This window comes from Oreochromis niloticus, linkage group LG20, assembly GCF_001858045.2.
Source record: "Oreochromis niloticus isolate F11D_XX linkage group LG20, O_niloticus_UMD_NMBU, whole genome shotgun sequence".
In the NCBI taxonomy this organism is placed as follows: Eukaryota; Metazoa; Chordata; class Actinopteri; order Cichliformes; family Cichlidae; genus Oreochromis; species Oreochromis niloticus.
In genome coordinates this window covers 31,265,155-31,286,531 of record NC_031984.2, presented here as the reverse complement: position 1 = coordinate 31,286,531, position 21,377 = coordinate 31,265,155, and the positions used below count along the sequence as shown (strand labels likewise).

The 21,377-nt window shown below is 39.7% G+C and overlaps 1 protein-coding gene and 1 long non-coding RNA gene across 4 annotated transcripts in view; one reads left to right on the top strand and one right to left on the bottom strand.

Annotated features, from left to right (window-relative positions):
* Window positions 1–21,377, top strand: part of klhdc8b (kelch domain containing 8B) — a 226,527-nt gene that overhangs the window by 181,249 nt on the left and 23,901 nt on the right. The window lies entirely within an intron of this gene.
* On the bottom strand, window positions 913–21,285 carry LOC112843301 (uncharacterized). Its single transcript, XR_003215555.1, has 3 exons — window positions 21,146–21,285; window positions 20,903–20,969; window positions 913–3,345 (listed from the first exon to the last, which is right to left on the bottom strand). It is a non-coding gene; the product is annotated as an uncharacterized LOC112843301 (long non-coding RNA).

The following is a 21,377-nucleotide window of genomic DNA, read 5'->3' as shown; positions in this document are numbered from 1 at the left end:
CCCCTCTTATGTACTGTCACTCTGTTAGTGGAAGTCCAACAGGAAACCGATGTGGCTTTTAAAACTAGGTTTCCCCTTTTTATTGAAATCAATGATTTGTTCTGTAACAGGAGTAGTTTTTGTTGGTAGCCTTGATTGAAAAGAATATTTGCTCAAGTGTAAAATGCTTGTGGTGGAATGATATGCTCAGTATGGGGGTGACTTTAGTAGATTTTTAACTGATTTTACAACTTACTTCTGAGTCTCGTGAAGTATTCCCAGGAAACCTGCCTCTATCAAAATTTACATAACAGTAATGAAAAGAAAGCCAAAGCTTGGTAGATCTTTTGTGACCACCAGTTGCTCTCAAACATTAGTTATTCATGAAGAGTTAGTTATCTTGCATTTGGCTGGGTGATGATTTTATATTCAGTGTCACTCTCTCCGTTATTTCTTTTCAGCTTTTTGCGCCCTCAGCCCATCCAGTCCTCCTCCTCCTCCTCTCCTCACCTTTCAACATTCTCCCACTTTGCTCACTGTATGACTCATCTAAATCTTCAACAAACTTTTATTTCTGCTGTTTGCGGCAGCTCTGCTATGGTCACACATATTTGGCACTTTCAAGAACTGAGAGACTCACCAGAAAGAAAAACAACAATAAAACCGGCCTCTTAAAACATTTTACTTAGTATAACAGAAATATACTAATAGCTGAAATATTAAGGTTTTTCTACTCTAATTTCTCTTCATGTGTCACAGAAAAAAACAAGTTAAACCCATACAGTGAACCGAAACAATATTTTAACAAGCCATTTTACTTCCCTTGGCTTTTTTTTTGTAACTAAGCCACTGTTCACTGTGTCTGCACCCTGTGTCAACACTGATTACCAGACAATTTCACAGTAATCAGCTTAACTGTTGTTGTTGGTTTTTTACTTGGAGTGCTTGTTGATTAGGAAAGAGATCTAATGAAAAGTCAAAGAAAAACAGCCACTCCATCGCTGGTGGTTCTCTTACTTCCCTCATTCTGTTGGTGCTGATAATGAGTTTCATTAACTATTGTGGTGTTTGAGTGTTTGTTCAGGCGAGTCTAAAGTTGGTGAATATGCAATAGGTCATTGCAGTGATTTGTTTTCCTCCCACATGGTTTTCTGACCATGCAGCATGGCAGCAAATATGCTGCAGACATATCCATGCACTAATTAACACACCGGCTTCACATTAATTATATTTGTGAATATTTATAACTGATCTGCAAGCTGACAGATGCTGCAAACAACTATAGTTATATGAAGTACAAAGCTGCTTTTGCAGTATAGGTATTAGATATCTGTTGTATGAAATGGTGATTAAAAGACCAGCTTACTCTTCAGACTATCTTTAGCGAGGACGTGCTGTCCCTGGGAACCTATAAATAGAGCCCAGGGAGTGCTGGAGGTGATGGTGTTCATTTGTGGATGTGCTTTTCCTCGTGCGTGTGTGTGTCTCTTGTTAACGGTATGATGGCAGCAGTGGGATTATGTTTAAAGATGGCAGAAAGTTCAGGCAAAATCTGTTCACCACTAAATTGAGTTGTCATTGCAGTGGGGATTCCCAGCTGTGGTCAGATGGGTTTTAGCGTCTCAGGAGGTGAGGAGTGAGGCTTAATGGAGTAAGGAGGAAAGTAATAGAAGTGCAGTGCCATATGTTAACCCATGAGCTCATGTTACCACAAAGTGAGCACAGAACATGTCAGCTGCTGTGGTGCATATGGCTGTATCTCTCATTAACAGTGAATATGGCATATAGTTCCAGCACTTTCTGTTTGTTATGAATTTTGTTAAATAGTCTTATTGTGACATGTCCTGTAGCAAGAACATGGCTGTACATGTACACTCAGTGCACACTTTAGTACTGAGCTGCTCCACTTTTGGCTTCAGAAATGCCCGAATTCTTCTTAACAGAGGTCAAACAAGGTGCTAGAAACATTCCTCAGAGGTTTTGGTCCAAATTGAAAGATAGCATCACGCAGTTGCTGCGCGTTCAAGATGCACATCCTCGTTCAAGAAACTAGTTTGGGATGATTGGAACTTTGTGACACGAGGAGTCTATCAGAAGATGGGTAGAGTGTGGTTATAAAAGAATGGACATGGTCAGAAACAATACTTAGGTACGTGGTGGTGTCTAAACTATGCTTAATTGGTACTAAATCAGGGACCAGAGATGTTGTTTTATTAACATAAAATACAATTATTTACAAAAAAAATACTTCACATAAAACACCTGAAAAGAAACACTACAGGTATTATAATCAGTCCATAAAAACAGAAACTGAATCACAGCAAAGATTAAACTGTGCTTTTAAAATGGCCTTCTATCATAACCACTGCAATCCGTTAAAATGACAACACACCTATCCGTAAAGCATGACAGTTATGAGTAGTTATAGTGCAAATTTAGCTTTATGTTATTGGTTGTTTCCAACTCTGACAAAGTTCGACTTGTATCCATCAATTTTCTCCATGTTATCCAATTCAGGGTTATTACACCAACCGAATGAGGGAAGTAAGAAAACAAAAGAAAGACACACATAAGAGCAAATTTTAATCTTAGACTCAATATGAGGCTGGCAAAGCAGGGGCGGCAGCCCTGCAGTGACAAAAACAAGCTTCTCTTGTCTAAACTGGAGGCATTTCTCTCCATTGGAGCGGCTGTGACTCATGAGGAAAAACAGGTCATTTATTTAATGTTAGTGGTCCAATCCCTGACTAGTCTGCGTATTGAACTACTCTGGACAAGACGCTGAACCGTACATTACCCTGATGCATCCATCAAAGTGTGAGTGTGTGGATGTTAGGTCAGAAGCACCTAGGCATATAAAAAGGTGCTTTTACGAATGTGTGTGCAAATGGGTGAAGGAGGCTTGTATAAGAAAGTGCTTTGAATGCTCAAGTAGAAAATAGAAAATCTAATTTGTACCTCCTCATCTCCTCTGCCCTCCATCTTCCTGCCTGTGACCCGGAAATCAATCCCAGTATGCCATGTTGAAGGACGTGTCAATTCTTAAAATGCTTGCCAGAGGAGCTTTCATCAAGTTTTTACAGCTGAAGTGTTTTTAGCTTCATTTTAAAAAGAGGCGTGACACACGTGCAAGCCATGGCGAGAACAAGACTCTGTCCCTTTTCATTCAATCAATTCAATTCAGTTCAATTCAATGCAATTCACTTTTGTGTGTATGCTACTAAATCACAACAACAGTCAGTTCAGGGTGAAATCCTCAACATTTAGACCTCCTGTGAACAATCACTTGGTGACATTGGGAAGGAAAAACTCTCCTTTAAGAGGAAGGAACCTCCAGCAGAACCAGGCTCAGGGAGGCGCAGCCATCTGTCGCGACCAGTTGGGGGTGAGGGGAGAGAAACAAGACAAAAGACAAACTGTGAAAGAGAGCAAGAGATGAATAAAAACTAGTAATTAAATGCAGAGTGGTTTTAGTAAAGAAAGTCAAACAAAGATGTAGCCTGTCAAATTATGTCAAATTATTGTGCATTCAATTAAAAGTGGCATTGTGTTCTAACATCACAACATACAGCTGTAGTTGGACTATAACAAAACAATTTATGTCAAATATAATATTAATTTGACATTATGTTAAAATTAAGCAAGAAGGATTTGTTCAAAGCACATTTCCTTGACGCCTCTCTTTCGCTGGCTTCTTGCATCGTTGGTGTCAGAGACTAAGATAGGGGAGGGCAGCTGAGTCGTGGAATTGTGGATGTGGATTTTAAATTTAAATTAAAAAAAAAAAGATTTACCACCTTGACTGCAGACACAAACACACAACCCTACTGGTCGTGTTAACCGGAGTTCAGATTCAGACTAACAGGTGGACCCTAACTTATCATTTCTGTAGTGTTGCACACACAAAGACAGTTCTTAGTGTTGCAATAATCTCTGCAACTTAAAAAAACCCCCTGAAAAACAAACAAACACATTCCTTACAGTCTGATACCTGAAGCACATCTATATACCTTGACTTTTCTAAAAACTCTGTTGTCAGGCAAGTTTGAGCTTTACCTTGTTCAGTGGATGTAATCCAACATGAATGTAAATCACAGGGATGCTGATAATATGACCCAAGCCTAAAGGGCAAGTTATGCTTGACATTAACTAGTATGTACAAAGCGTTGTCCAACTGTGCTTCAGGGCTCTTACTGCAGAATTTGGCAGCAATGGGTTGCAAGAATCATTGAGGACAGGAAAATGCTGCACTTTTTTATCTTTCCTCCAAGGCATCCATGGTATTACACTCGTTTACATGCAAAAAACGGACACGCTCAGCTGTAAAAATTTCAAAACTTGACTCAGACTGAGCAACTGTGGCAGTTCAGAAAATGTGAGGCTAAGAGTTTCACACAGCATTATATTTAAAGCATATTTGCCACTTTATGTTTTTCCTAGACTTTGTTACAAAATGTATATATCTGCTTTGATTGTCATATGTAGTGATTAATTTCACCTCGAAAATCAAAGATAGACTTAATAATTTACCTCTAATCTTAACGGCACAGAGCAAGATTGCTACTGTTTAGCAGATCTGCAGTCTTCTGGTGTCTCTTACAAACTGACTGTTAAAGTTCAAAGCAGGACATTCATTGTAAATTTGACCAATTTCTTATCACTTCTCATCATAATGGCTCCCTAATGTTAACAAAGCAGTCTATTATATTTAACTGTTTCTTTTGTCAAAGATGCACTAGGTAGGCTGGTTTTAAAATGCCAAAGAGGCCTTAATTTTTTTACAAATGCAGAAAAAAAAGTTAAACTGAAGCCACTTCTGTGTAGAAGCAGGAGTCCAACAAAAGTCCAAAAAAGGAAGAAGCAGGATGATCCAAATAGGTAATAAAAAGTAAAAACAAGCAGACGGAGCAACTTGAGGACAGGAGGAGGAAAAACTGACATATTGATAATGGAGACACTCGACTATGTAAACCTATGAGGAGAGCTGAACCCGGTCACCCCAAAGTAGACAAAAACAAGGCAAATGAATATATTGCCTAACAAGTCAGGATTTTCCTTATTTGTAAATATGACCAAAAATAGTGTTCAGTTTGACAAGTTTTGAAAGAAGACACACACACACACACACACACCTACACACACACACTAAAGTAAGCCTGTATAGGTTAGCTAGTCATTAGGCTAATGCTAACTAAATCAAAGAGTAGAGATATTTGAATAAAAAAACACATTTATTTTATTTATGTTCATAAAGCTGTAACTTCTATCAGTTACTGATGTTACTGCTGCTTAGTTTGGTGATACATCACTTTACTGCCACTACGGGCATTGTTTTATGGTTTTATTTATATGATGATGTCTGCAGAACATTATATGAGTGTTGACCGTAAGATTTGCTGTTTTGCATTTAAAATGGTTTTATCCACATGCTACAGTTACACTAGGGGAAACTGTAGTTAGAGACTGTGACACAACCAGTGAATAAGTATTTACCATGAACTTGCAGTCTTGCCTTTTAAATGGTTACTTTGATGACGAGGAGCAGTTCTGTGACCACTCAGTCAGCTATAAGGTGATGGAGTCATCTGCTGTCAGTCTCCTAGTCAGTTTGCAGTTGCATGGGGTGAAGTTGGCAATTACATGCTGTTACATACATCTGTTTGTGATAATATGGAAACCTTTTTTAACCTCTGGAAGTTCACCACTTACCTTTGTACCATTTCAAGCTATTCATTGGACTTGAACAACTTGAATTGCAATAAAAAAATGGAAAAATTGAGATGTTTTAAAACTTTTTACTGGTAGTACAGGTGCTTGTCAACCTTACTTTTATATAGGAATGTAACCAGAGTAGAACGAGTCGCCAGTCAGTTGAGTCAAGTCCCCAATTGCAAAGAGATGAAAATGCACAAAAGTCTTGATTATTCCAATCAAACTTAGCAACATATGAGTGCACATGAGTCAACAGGAACATCTCCATAAGATGCATGAAGAGCTAATTGATATAATTTTTGTGATGTACTTTCATTACTTACATTTTGAAATAAAATATCTTCTAAGCGCTGAAAAATCTCTGTTACCTTTTTGCCATGGATTCCATCTCATTACAAGAACAAAAGCTTATCTAGTATTTATCTGTCAGAGACTTAACACATGTGCCTTTTCAAATAAGCACTTATACTAAGATAAATCATATTATTGTCAATTATATTGTGCTTTCTTTCATTATGTGGAGAAAACAAACTACTGAAGCCGCCGCACCCATACTGAAGGGAGAATTTGTCACCTTGAGCTCTTCGCTAGACTCTGGGTCATTCAGGATAAAGAATGTGAACTAGAGAATGATTCAATCACCTGTCAGAGTCAGGGTTTCAGCAAGAGGTTTGGAGAAACACTTGACCTACTGCTTCAAGCACTCAAAGACATTCAGCACACAATGGGCTTAAACACAGTCTCTTAACTTCTCTATAGGTAAGGCTCCATCTCTTGAAAATGACCTTGTCAGAATAAAGTGATATCCACTGGCAGCTTGTCCTCGGTAAAAGTATTGACCATCAGTCGTATTCCAGACTGCCTTTATCGTGTACAGTATATGGCTGTGAAGGGGATATTTTGACTTAAAGCTTCCAGTTCCTTTAACATGAGCGCTAATCGTGGGGTTTTGTTCTCCGTGATTTTCTAATTAGCTCAGCTAGTCATGATATGAATGAGCACAACATAAACACAAACACTGATGGCTTTTTTAATTTATGTTTTTATATGTATTTGTACCTAATAATTTCCCACTGACACATACCTATAACTGTTACAAACATTTCCACCAAATTAAGATTAAATTTCATTCACTTCAATTCCATTTTATTTATATTGCGCCAAATCATAAAAACATTGCCTCAAGGCATTCAATATTGTAAGTAAAGACCCTACAATAATACAGAGATAACCCCAATAACCTCCCCATGTGACCTCTTATGAGCAACCGTTTGGTGCAATAGCAGTAAGATTCGTCCTATTGCCAAAAAAGCTAACACCAACAAGACAGTACCAGTGTCAGTGACTATGGGATCAGTTATGCAAGAAATCCATCAATGATCATTTTACAGATTGTGAAAAGAGGTTTAAGTGTAGACAGTTTCTGATAGACAGTTTAGGTTTTGTTCATTTGCCTAGTCACTGGATAATCTGAGAGAGATTTTTAATGCATTCCACATACTTTGTTAATAACAATATTCTCAGCAACCACATATTTCTTTACTGGAAATAAATCCCTTTGAAAGCTAATCAAAGGGAGTTTTGCATATTACCCTGACCTGTATGGAGGCCTAACTTAAGAAAGCAGTGTTTTGATGTGAGTGGGTAGGCACTGACAGAGGCAGGGTTCTCAGCATTGTTTGATGAAGCACTTTGGTTGACTCTGAAATACCTTAGCAGCTATTGAATGGATTGCCCTGAGATTTTGTACAAACACTACATACTGAACTGTGATGAGAAACACTCTTGTTAGAAAATGGGTATTAATTATTTAGTTCAGATTTTAGCCGTAAACATGGCCAATAGCCAAATGGATTAAGACAAAAAAATCAAATAGACTTAAGCCTCATTACTCAGATGTGTAATTTCATAGGCGATGGTTGTGCCGGTCCTGATGTAGGAAAGCTTTGCAAATGCAGCTGGTTACAATTTAAGCATCCTGTCATGTACAAAATTGACAGGACACCACAATACTTACAAGACCTTGTAAAAGTGTCCTGTCATTTTCACAATTTCACAATTTTACAACAATAACATCTCATTTATATCTACCAAAGATGAATTATACATAAAATATTATAATAATGTCATGTTGCCTGGCAACTGTCTGACAGTGGTCTACAATGACCCTTATTTGAATTCATGCAAACTACAAGACCTTATGGAACCTTTGTATCTTTATTTATTATTATTTATTATTTTTATTTTACAGCCAGCACCAAAATACCAAACAATACTGTAGCATGAGCATGTACATGTACCTGTACTTTACTCCAATATAAACCCATTAAAACGGGAACTATATTTCTTTCTCCACTTCTATCAAAAACATAAAATAACCACAAGAAAAAAAAAGTTTACCCGATGACTATGATTAGATATTTGAGGTACAGCACTACAGTCATAGCCAGAGTTTTCTGAGTTTTCTGTATGCTCACACATGAACAAGCACATGCTGTGGGGCTAATGGACTAGCCTTGTGTTTCACAAAATAATTCAGGCCACATTCAGCTTTATCTGCACCTTAATGGTCTCTCTGGTGTGTCATGCTGTTTGGGAGTTTATGAAAGAAAGCAGGAGAGACAGAGGTAGAGAAGAGGAGAGGAAGAAAAGAAATCCTTTATGTGACCAGCCTTCATAAACAGAGACAGTGAGATAAGTGTTGGCAGTAGAATATTAGCTTTATCTTTAATTATTATTTTTTAGTCAATAGAGGCCTTAAAACAACAGCTTCTCTTCTGTTATTCAGGCAGGCCTAACTATGATATTATGCTGTGATTGCATAGACTATCAGATAGATTTGTTAGGCCTCCTGCTGATTACATCTCTTTCTATTAAAGCAGCGCCAGCAGTATAATTACTCTGTGCAAATCAGTGAAAGTTTTCCTCACTGGGAGGACAGCGGAGGCAGCAGCGAGGTTGAGTGATGACTCAAAACCCGCCAGCTGCTGTCAGACCTTTAGAACCAAATACCTGTTTTTCTTTCTCTGAATCATTGCTGTCATGTTTATACTGTGCCCTGAAAGTCCTCTCCTCGCTATTCTGTGAACAGATTTCAAGATTTCATGTTTGTATATTGGATTTTTCCTCATGTTTTTTCCCCCTGTAGTCTCAGATGCTCTGCACTCTTGGAGATGTCTTTCTTTGCATCATATCATTTTTTTAATATCTCTACTCATGTATAAATAGGTGATAGTCAAGGGGTGAGAACATACCGATATGGGTAACCTTTAACAGACAGATGGATGTTTTCAATACAAAAAATATTCCTTAAAAATATTCTGAATAGAGAGGACTTTTCACTTTGTTTTACCAGCATTTGTAAATTCAGCTCAGTTGTTCTCTACTAATACTTGCTATACAGCAACAAAGGTTTGGAAAAGGGATCATAACCTCCATGGATACAAAATCAAAGAAAGAGACTTGTAATGCAGTGGTAAATTAAATATTGTTATAAGTGCAATATTGGATCGAGTCCTGGATTTCAGCTCAGTGGTTGGTGTGTTAAAATGATTTGCTTTAGTGATTTCCTGCAAAACTGTAATCCTAACCAGTTTTTCAGAAAACTCTAAATATATGGCAGGTCATTTCCTTAAAGTGCATCAATTTATATTATGGAGATGTTTATTTTCACTTAAATGAAGTGCAGATATGTTGGTAAATGAATTAGGGCTGATTCTTCTAGGTAAACTATTTACCTTTTTGCATCATAAAAACTAGACTGACTCAGTGGTGTGAGGTCAGGGCTCTGTCAGCTATACCATCTGTTGCAGGGATCCTTGTTTTTCTTGTCAATGGACACGTGTTTTTGATACTTTGGCTTTATGTGGGGAGTCATCTCATGGCTTAGGACAAGTGTTTTATAAGAAAAAGCATATCTGATTAAAACCCAGAGAAAAATAGCTGTTTTATTCAAATTAAAAAACGTAGTATTCTGCCGATGACAAAGCACAGTAAGTACAACATTTGTCTCAGGACATGGGATCACCTCTTTTAGAAGAAATAACTTCCATAATTGTGTACCAGTTTGTGACACTGCTTTATTAAAAGTATTTTCTACTCTTTTAAACAAAGTTCTTCTTTCTGCTTTGAAAAAAATCTCACAAGATTTTAAGGGGTTTGGGAAATTTGCACTTTGTAATATTTCATAACCCTATATTTCTTCTTTTGTGAAGCATTCCTCGGTGAATTTGTTACTGTGCTGAGGATCATTATACTGTTAAAAGATCCACTTTACTCTCTTTTGTGCTTGCATTATCTTCAAGCACTCTTGTTCGGATGACAAATTTATAGTTAAAATTTATTACTTTAACTTTAATTACTTTACCCTGCCATTGAAGCAGCAAAGCAACCTGAAAGCTTTCACCACGATGCTTAATGTCTGTTATGAGGTTCTTCTCCTGAAAATCCCTCAATTATTCCCACTTTTACTGTAGACAAACATCTCTCATGTCTTTGATACGTCTGTCTAGAATACATCAGACCAATAGATGTGGTCTTTGCCTATGTGGTAGTTTGCATATTGTAGTTGTTCTGATTTTCTTTTTTGACAGCAGAGACCTTTTTCTATTCAATGCCTTTAATGGGTATTTTTTTGCAGACTGTGGGTTCCTGGAGGGTTTACATCAAATAGTCGTAAATTCTACACTACTCATAGATTTTCCTTTCAGAGGGATGATTTATTTCACATAATTCTGAAAAACCCCTAAATCTCTTGCCTGACTTATCCATTTTAGCAACTTTGGTTTTTTTTCTGAAGGCCTTGGGAACCTTTTTAAATCCTTACATGCTGTCACACTTCAAAAGCAAATAGAAAAAAAACTAGGCCCAGGTTTGAATATGATAGCTCCACCTATTTTTCCTAATGAGCTTCTCATCATTGCTTCCTATTCTAGAATCTCTGGTTCATTTTTTGAAACTGTGTGACTGATGTTATTTGTAAGGTTTTTTTTAATTTTTTTTTATCAGCGTTTCTCATGAATACTGTTTCAAAAATGATGAAGTCTTTCCTTGTCCAAAAAAGAAAAACTTCCTATATTGATATATACTTATTTTTTCATGATTATTGATATTATTTAAACTCTTCAATGCAAATGATGAAGTGACAAATGTGTTTTCAGATGTCATAAGAGACATTTGATTTCTGATTTCTGAGAAAACTCTGCTCTGAAATGATATCAGTCATGATCTTCAATGCAATCTACATTTTGTGGAAACAAAGGGAGCAATAGCAAGTAAATGAGTTTATGTAACATGTCATCTCAAGAGATAAATATTCTCCTGTCAATACGTCTGTGGACACAAAGGACCCAGCACGCCTCAGGATAACTTTTGAACTTTTGCTTCCGCGCTTCTGTACTTTGCAATGCTCCACACTCCCTAACTCTCTCTCTGGCAGCTTGCTCTCTGCAATGGCTCTCAGCTTCAGCAGCTCCTCTCTCCTCTCCAGCCTGGCTGCTACTGAAATAGGGAAGGCATAATTAGCCGATGCTCGCTGGCTGCAAAAATCAGCCTCCCCTGACACCACACCCTGAACCCGCTGATAAGGAATGGGAAGGACAGCTACAGGCTGAAGATGGAGAACCAGCTTCAGCAAAACAACGTTGGTGAAGTCTGGAGAGGCCTCAGAACCATCTCGGGCCACAAACATCAGAACTCTCTGCCTGGGAGGGATGTGAGGTGGGCAAATGAACTGAATCATTTCTTCAACAGATTTGATTCAGCCATGAGGCAGTCTCCAACATCGGCTGCAGACTCACCCACCCCCACTGCTGCTGTTCCACCTCTGACACCTCAGACACTTCACACCTTCTCTATTCACCCTGCTCACTCCTCCCCTCCCCCAACAACAGCATCCAATACACACTCAACACAAGGCTCCAGCCTGTCTCTCTCAACCACCCAGGTTAGGAGGGTACTGAGGAGGATTAATGGCAAGAAGGCAGCGGGCCCAGATGGCATCAGCTCATGGGTCGTCAGGTCCTGCGCGGACCAACTGTGTGGGGTGATGGAGCACCTCTTCAACCTGAGCCTGAGGCTGGGGAGAGTCCCACAGCTCTGGAAAGCCTCCTGTGTTGTTCCAGTGCCAAAGACTTCACACCCCAAGGACCTTAACAGCTACAGGCAAGTGGCTCTGACATCCCACCTGATGAAGACCCTGGAGCGGCTGGTCCTGGCTGAGCTTCGGCGCCTGGTGAGCTCATCACTGGACCCACTTCAGTTTACTTACCAGCCTGGCATTGGAGCGGATGATGGCGTCATTCACCTCCGACATCGTTCCCTCGCTCACCTGGAGACCGCTGGGAGCACTGTGAGAATCATGTTCTTTGATTTCTCCAGTGCCTTCAACACTATTCTTCCCTCGGTTCTGAAGGACAAGCTGGAGAACTCTGGAGTGGACCATCACCTCACTACCTGGATTTTGGACTACCTCACCGACCGACCACAGTGTGTGAGGACTCAGGGCTGTGTGTCGGACAGGGTCGTCTGCAGTACGGGGGCCCCACAGGGAACGGTTCTGGCTCCGTTCCTCTTCACCATCTACACTGCAGACTTCTCCCACAACTCCACCCAGTGCTTCCTGCAGAAGTTCTCTGATGACTGTGCAATAGTTGGCCTCATCACTGATGGGGACGACAGGGAGTACAGAGGACTGACTCAAGACTTTGTGGACTGGTGCCAACTGAACTACCTCCAGATCAATGCCAGTAAAACCAAGGAGCTGGTGGTAGACTTCCGCAGGCACAAACATCCTCCACTGCAACCACTGAACATCCAAGGTATGGACATCGAGGCTGTGGACAGCTACAGGTACCTTGGTGTTCATCTGAACAACAAACTGGACTGGACTCATAACTCAGACGCCCTCTACAGGAAAGGGCAGAGCAGGCTGTACCTGCTGCGGAGACTCATGTCGTTTGGAGTGGAGGGCCCACTCCTGAAGACCTTCTATGACTCAGCCATCTTTTATGGAGTGGTCTGCTGGGGCGGCAGCATCTCTGCTGGGGACAGGAAGAGACTGAACAGGCTGATCTGAAGGGCCAGCTCTGTTCTAGGATGCCCTCTGGACCCAGTGGAGGTGGTGAGTGACAGGAGAATGGCGGCTAAGCTGTCATCCCTGTTGGACAACATCTCCCACCCCATGCAGGACACTCTGACAGCACTGAGCAGCTCCTTCAGTGGGAGACTGCGGCACCCACGGTGTGGGACGGAGAGATTTTGCAGGTCTTTCCTCCCCACTGCTGTCAGACTCTATAACAAAGACTTTGGCAGCTGATCAAACCCTCACACGTGCAATAAGACTGCTATATGTGCAATTCTTTCTCTGACAAAGTTGTACTTTTGTATTTTCTTACTCAGTTGTATATGGTAAATGGTCTGTATTTGTATAGCGCTTTTCTAGTCCCTAAGGACCCCAAAGCGCTTTACACAACCAGTCATCCACCCATTCACGCACACATTCACACACTGGTGATGGCAAGCTACATTGTAGCCACAGCCACCCTGGCTACAGAGGCGATATAGTATATAGTATTTGTATTCTATTTTATTCTATTGTATATATTATTCTATTTTTATTCTATTGTATATAGTATTTTATTTTATTTTATTTTATTGCATTCCAGTGTTTTCTAATTTCTGCTACATAACTTTGCACTTTTGCTGTAACAAAACAAATTTCCCACCTGTGGGACTAATAAAGGTCATCTTTATCACTCCTCCCTTTAAACACCTGCAGCTGTAATATTAATCCTTGACATGATGGGGAAATCTTTGCCAAATTTTGGGGAAAAATTTACTTGACCACTTCTTATTGTCAGGTATTGCTAAATAATTTACAATTATAGATGTAATACTACTCTTTCTTCTTTAGCTACTTGCAGCATAAGAATTAAAGCCTGAGTGAAGGGTTGATGTGTCCTTTGAAGCCTTTAAACAAATTACTTTTATATAATCTTTTAGGTAAAATAAAGTCAGTGTTTTTAAATGTAGTTGTGTTACTTGTGCCTTAACACTCACTTACTCACAAATTATACCAATCATTGAGCCCGATACATGTCATTTATTTTATTTTACTTTATTTTTTATTTTTTTTTAACACAGTTTTATCACAAATCTTGGAAGTTTGGTATTCTTCTTTAGGTTGGAGTTTGAAAGTCTGTCTACTGAGACTCTGCATTCAGTGGGTGGCTTTGCATAATCTGGCCAGGAGCCGATTCATTAATTGATTTGCACACTCTGCAAGGTCATTCTCAGAACACTTTTCCTGAGCATATGCCACTTGAGAATTAGAGAATTAGATTCTAGAGTAAAGAGTTGTCATTTGTTAGCAGTATAAAAGTGCCTAGGTGTATCATAAAGCCATGCCTGTGGAACTGATTAAAGCCCACATCAACTTCTTCTTCCGCCCACTATTTATGAATATTTATGGGATCACTGAGAGGCCATGGAGACTCATTAACAGACCTGGTAGAAACCTGCAGCCTGTGTTTTCTTCTGCCCCTCACTGCTTTGGTCCTGAGTGCCCCCTGAAGCCCTGCTAGATAAGACTGAGCCACAATAATCACTTTTTCCAGGATCATCTCCAGAATGAGCCGGGTAATATCTTCCCTCGCTCACCAGATCAACATTCGGCTCAGGTTTCTGCCAGTCCTCTTTATGTGTAGCTGTCCATGGGGCCGAGAGACTCGCCTGCATGTGCTTCATGTTACGGATGAGTAAAGACTCTTATCTCCGTGCATGCAGGAAGTTTTCCACATTCTGCAGGCTGTATACTATTCTGACCATTGCTTTGTGCATCCTCTCTATCCTCGTAAGACTCCAGGATTAACGTATTGATCCTTGTAATCAATAGTCAAGTGTTATTAATCAAAGCTGCATTGCAGCTTCAACACACAAGTGTGTGTGTGTGCATGTATGTGTGTGTGTGTGTGTGTGTGTGTGTGTGCATGCGTTTAGCTCACTGAGTGGATGTAATTATCTGTGCGTCCAGGATGCAAATCCAGTTCCAGAATAGAGGGGACTAAAGCTCAGAGGAACAGATAAAGAAATGCACAAGAAGAGAGACTTTTGAAGGTTTTATGTTATACCAAGGGAGTGAGCAGAAAACCTGGCTAAGTGGGGAAACAGCAAGCGAGACAAAGACAATTTTGAAGGCTTTTTATAGCAACTTGTAACATGTGGTTCAACATGGCATTAAAAAGACCTGCAAAACGATAGAAGGAGGTAGAAGAGACAGCAGCTGGTGGATCAAGTCAACTCAAGAGAAATTGGAAAAGTGATAGCATCAAAATAATTTTTTAAATTGACCATAATATTTTAAAATTTTAAATCTTTACTGATCTATATAATTTGTCTCTAGTGAAGTAAAACAATTGAAGTTCTAGTATTTAACTTTTATTAACCCGTTAACAGGGTTAAAGTGGTCCGGAACTCTAAGGAATGGCGTTCTGTCACCTTTGATTAAAAAGTTAATAAATGAATCTCATTGGCAGTTTCAGACCTATTAGGCCAAGTCAGTATGTCATTTTTCATATTGCACCCTTGCATTCCTTTCAGCTGAGAACATCAGTCGAGCTACGATTGCCATTAACAGTTCATATGGAAGGGATTCTTTTTCTCTTCTTTTTCTGTAGGTAATTTCCTGAAGGGAAGCCACTTGAATCAGAAACCATTTCGGACATTTAATGGTTACTGGTTCCTGCACCATATTCAAGGATTTCTATTTTTACTGGTTGGCTATTAGGTGTAATTTCAGCATCATTCATCGCTCAATTAGTGCAGCCTTACTGATGCAGCCAAAGGATTTCACTCCGTCTTATACAAACTTACTGAACAAACTAACCCCTAACCTTGTGTGACTGTTTGTTTGCCTGGGTCACAGCTTGTTACAGTACTTTACTTCAACAACAGCTTGCATTCATGTGGGTGTTAAACAGCGTTCAGTTTGGTTTCATTCTGCTTGTTGCTGGTCAAATGGCTGCTGGAACCTGTGAAGCAGCCTACGTCTTTTTGCATCACACTATTAGAAGCTCATCCTACCTGTGTGTACAGGTCGATGCAAATTCAAGACCACTCGTGTCAGCCAGAAGATACAGGTGCACTTGAGCATATGAGGATAAAACTGTACACACTGTAGATCTTGATGAAATCCTGTGTGTAATGACAGCAAAACCTCTCTGACATCAATGCACCACATTTTCAACACCTTGGATTTATTAAGGCCATTTCTCTTCATTGCGCAAATACTTTCAGTGATGATTTACACTCTGAGATAGGTATTGTCGAGATAATGTGTAAGTTTATCCTCATAATGTGAATCATTTATCAATTGTTTTTTTCATAAGAAGGAATTTATCCAATTTGAGAAGGAACTGTTGTATTAAATAAGTACAAACTACATCCATTAGAGTTCCATCTATTATAATTATCACCATGCCAGCATTTCCAAGGAAAAACAAGAAATTTTTAATAAATATATCGGATTCTACTACTTCTAAAAACATATATGTTTTGTTGTGAGCATCATTAGTCTTACTTCAACAGATAAGGAAAAAAGAAAAAAGTTTCTTTAAGTTGCTTAAAGAAGAACTGATTTCCAAGAGAGCGACCAGCTTCATCTGAAAGCTTCCCCCAAATTGTGAGCTATGGCCACCGTGGTGGCTTCTATAAATAATATTGTTTCAGCAACAGGGGATTGGGCCACACAGGCCTTTGACTTTTGCCCAATCCACATTTTACCAGATCTCTACAGGCCCTCCAAAGGGTAAATGGGAGATTGACACATGGATTAGTGTGGTGTTTGCAGTGATACAGATGCTGTGCCAGTCTGTTGTGGCAAAGAGAGAGATGAGGGAGAAAGCAAACCTGAAGGCTGTACCCCTGAATTGGCAGACTAGGGAGGTGGTTCCCCTCTTTAAGAATTGGAATCGTGATTGTCCACACTTTGGGTGATCATACATCATACATCATCCAGGGAAAGTCTATGTCAAGATACTGGAGAGAGACTGCCTCTTTTAGTCAAAACTCACATTCTGGAACAATGGGGCGATCGTGGCTCAAGAGTTGGCAGTTCATCTTGTAATTGGAAGGTTGCCGGTTCAAGCCCCGGCTCAGACAGTCTCAGTCGTTGTGTCCTTGGGCAAGACACTTCACCTGTTGCCTACTGGTGGTGGTCAGAGGGCCCAGTGGCGCCAGTGTCCGGCAGCCTCGCCTCTGTCAGTGCACCCCAGGGCAGCTGTGGCTACAATGCAGCTTGCCACCACGTGTGTGTGAATGACTGAATGTAGTGTAATGTGCTTTGGGGTCCATAAGGACTACGTAAAGTGCTATACAAATACAGGCCATTTACCATTTTCACCCAGGTTCTAATTTGCTGGACCAGCAAATGATCCTTTAACAGGACAATAAATGTTTAAACAGAGAATGTAGACAAGACACTCCTAAGACAGGCGGAAAATATTGAACCTTGAGGAAAAACTGTCTTAAGTTTGTAAAGACCTTAACTGACAATGACTGAATGAGACAGACCATAACAAGAAAACATGGCTGACGTTACTCAGGAAGTACAAGGCAACTTTTCTATCAAACCCAGAGGTAGCATGGGGTCAAAATGTGTCCACTAGTCCACATTAAAAATACCAATTGAAGAAATTATTTCCATAACTGTCAACTGCACTTGTACGGACCCCCTATTTAAGAGACATCAACTGCAAACTCACCATTGCACAGTGAGACAGAAATCCTCTTGATGGCTCATTTTCCCAGGTGTAAATTAAGCATAGTTTTAGACTCAACTTGTTTCAGTGGAGATTAATTAAAGGTTTCCTTTCAGTCTGGGACTAGGCTTAATCCTTGACTGGGAAACTGGTTGGATATCCTATTAAAAATAAATTTAAATGAACTAATCTTTCTCCTTGATGCATCTGTTTTTCTTTTATGAACCACTAAAATTCATGAAATGTGTCTATATTTTATTTGCATTTCAGCTGGGTTTCATTTCTAAACATCAACCAAGTTCAACTGGAGTAATAAGCTGAGATTGCAGTACAACAGTCATCGCTGTCCAAAATCAACACAAAGTCCTTGTATGGAAGCCCAGGTATCCACACAAAGCAGCAGTATTGTAGCAATGAATTGGCTTGGTTTGTAGCTGTGGTGTTTACTGTGAGGAGTTTAGTTTTACAATTCCTGCAGGATTTTGTTTATGTGTACCTTCTTGTCATCTGAAAAGGGGAGAACTGTGGCCACTATGCACTATTACGAGATGCAGCAAATGTCAGTGAAGTCTATTGTTCTTAAAAAAGAGATGATGTGCAGACTGGTGTCTGGAACAGTTTATGATTGTGATGATATGCAGTGTAGCACTTTGATTTGTGCATGCAATATTAAACGCATTCTTGGCTCCCAGGTTTTGATCCCAGAGAGGGGATGTTGTCATCACTACCTCGTTTTCTTGCCAATATCTTCCAATTTCTACCTTGTGATCGTGTTGAAAACAGGGTGAGATAGGCTGTAATTTTACCCATTCACTGGGAATATGCTATTGGTGATATTGTAAATACAACTATGTCTTTGTGTGCATGTGTGTGCATCTGTTTACAGACTTGTGGCTTATATGATTTGGGTGTGTGCGCGTGTATGTGCTTCTGCTCTCCACTTATATGCCTTTCTAAGTATGTGTGCGCCTGTCTTATTGAACATGGTGATGGGTACAGAGTGAAGTGTCTGGGAGGGTGAAACAGGAGAGCAAAGAGGATTGATTTCGAGCTTTAAATAAACACACTCTCCTTTCCTCCCGCTGAGTCCACCAGACATATATCTGCCCCACATGCCACTCAACTCACCTCCTCTCATGCACCACCACAGACAGAAAGTGTGTGTGTGCAGCAGTCAGTTGATCCCACAACCGCTTGGAGAAACGTTAGCCAAAGTAAAATATTGCTTTCTCCCTGCTTTTCTTTAAAGTTTGCAGCTGGCTGCAGCCATCGAATTAATAATTTGTGCTGACAAATTGCAGCATTCCCTCCCCAAAGTGGCTCATTTGTCCTCTCAAAGGATAAAGCAGCAGTGAAAAATGCACCATGTTAGTTTTCCTTTTGGTATGGGAGAATGGTTCGCCCTGTCTCTTGGTAGCTCTCTGCATGACAAACTTTGTGAGAGGCTGTGTGAGAGAATATATGTGTGATGGACTATGTGAGAACACACATAGGTGCCATCTCCTGTCTGCACACAAAGCATCGTTCAGTTTGATATGATAAAGGCAATATGGTGGAAAACACTGAAAAATCGGTATTTTGACATTTTTCTTTTTAAATTTTATACTCAAAGGTTTGTAAATGATTACCTATTGCACTGAAGCCCTTGAGGCTTTATTGAAGGTGATTTTCCTCACCTTTAAGAAAGCCTCATAAGCTTGCAGATCTTCCATGGTTGAACCACTAATGAATAAAGCACAACATAACAGGAAGTGCTTAAAGTTATTGGTCTTAATGTTATTTCCTCCTAAAGTGACTAACATGGGACAGCTGCATTGTTTCTGTTGAACTGTGTTGGGGTTAAAGAAGGTAAGAAATTTAGAAAAGGAAAAAATGATGTGAGCTTAAACAGTAGAACCAACATACCTGGTTCTTCAGCAGAGATTCTTTCACAAATTCAAGTACATCAAAAGTGCTTCCTTCTAACTCTTGAGCCAGCCGTTTGTCCTTGGTGAGATGGTGGTGCTTTTGAGGGTGTGATACTCTCAGTAAGGTGTCATTTTAAAATATCCTGTATTCAGTTTATGAAACTTTGATAAAACCAATTCAAGAACTTTAAAAAGACCAGTCATATCATTATGAATGATCCACAGTGTGGCAATGAGGTTTGTGGTAATTATTGTTTCTGTTTGAATCCAGGATGATTAAACTCACTATTTGAATTCTGCCATCATCTGATGAAGAGGCCATCCAAATGATAACACGATATGCGGCTGAGCACTTCCTCTAACATCAGTTTTAGCACCCTGCTGGAGATCTTTCCAACCTAATACCACAGCACTGATTTAAGTTCCTTATTGTATAATGTCAAGATTGGGATTTATTAATTTTGGATTTTTTAATGAATCGGAATCCCCCCCCCTTCTTTGGCCTCTGACCCCCTGAATGTCCCACTGAATGACCACTGAATGACCCATTGAGCCACCCACTGAACTTGAATTTAAATTTGTATAAGAAGAATGAGGTGGAGGAACCCAAACTGAAAGGGGTTGGTGGTGAGCAATGATTCCATTGGTGTTGCCATAAAAACTACAGACAATGGTACATTTAGTTCCGGACTAGGTTCGGGGTTGTTACTCAAGAAGAGTAATTTATTAAAAATTATTTGCTGCTTCTCTTTAAAGTAATGCATTATGTTACAAATGTGATCTTTCTTTGAGTTTTTACATGTAAACACAAAACAAGCAAAAATGAAAACCAGCTTAAAGAAACTTTAAATTGATCGCCATAGTGATTCTGCTTTAGAAACATGCACAGCCTGAGTGCTCATCAGTTTGTTACCTGTTAAAGATCAGTTTCTGGCTGCTGGTTTGGGGTCTGCATTTAAAAATCACTAACGCTAAGCAAGCCAGGAACGGCTTGCTTAGCGTTAGCATGTTGTCTGTGCAGATGCCTGCAAAGAGCCAAAATTGTGTTTGCAGCATCATGTAGTTGTTTCTGTCCTAGACACAGCTTGCACTTTACCATCCTGTGCCTGTCTTTTTTGTGCAATAAAAATAAAAGTAATGCTTATATCTCCACTCCTGAAAAGCTGTATCATTAGGCCGCTTCACTTTTTTCCTCCTGCACATGAACTAAAACCAGCTGACTGCGGCCGAAGTGCACAGAAGAAAAAAGCATTTTAGTTCAACATTACTCTAACTATAATGTTTAGTTCAGTAACACTTTTACATTACTGCATTACTGTAAAATGTAATGTGATTACAGTAACATGTAACTTTGGAATGTGTTACACCCAACACTTTTCCAGTTATTGTAACATTCTCCCTCTTCTTCTTCATACATTACAGAAGAGCTCAGAGAATTTATTTTGCACAACCCCATATTCACACATTCGTGTTCTTAAAAAAATGCACTGAAGAACTCTTTCTTGACTGTGGAACATGAAATCCTGACTGGGGACAGTTTTTACTTACTGCATGATAACGTGCAGCACCGTGTCCAAATCAGCTGGATCGCTGGATCCCATCTCGTCTGTTTGTCCTCAAAGATGGTCAAAACACACAAATATTTATCAGTGCTTCAGAAAGGCAAAGAAGCTGAAATGAATCTTAGACAGCTGAGATAGACAAAAAAGCATGGTCCTAGCTGTTTCTGTCAAATATCTACAAACAGAACTTGGATAAGAAGAGTACAGCAAAGGTTAGGAGCTTCCATACTTATTTGAATCCTCGGCTCTACGCTCCTCTCCTCCCATATGTCAGGAGAATATTTGCACGTTATCTGGCCTTTTCGTTTTTCCATGGCTGAATATCTGATCTGGTGCAGCCAGCATATCTATTAATGGTCTGCTGGTGGCTCTGCTTCCCCCTCCCTTGATTCAGAGATTACCATTTAGCTGCACTGCAACTCTGCTATTGCTTTCCTGACAGGAAGCACTACAACAGCTCT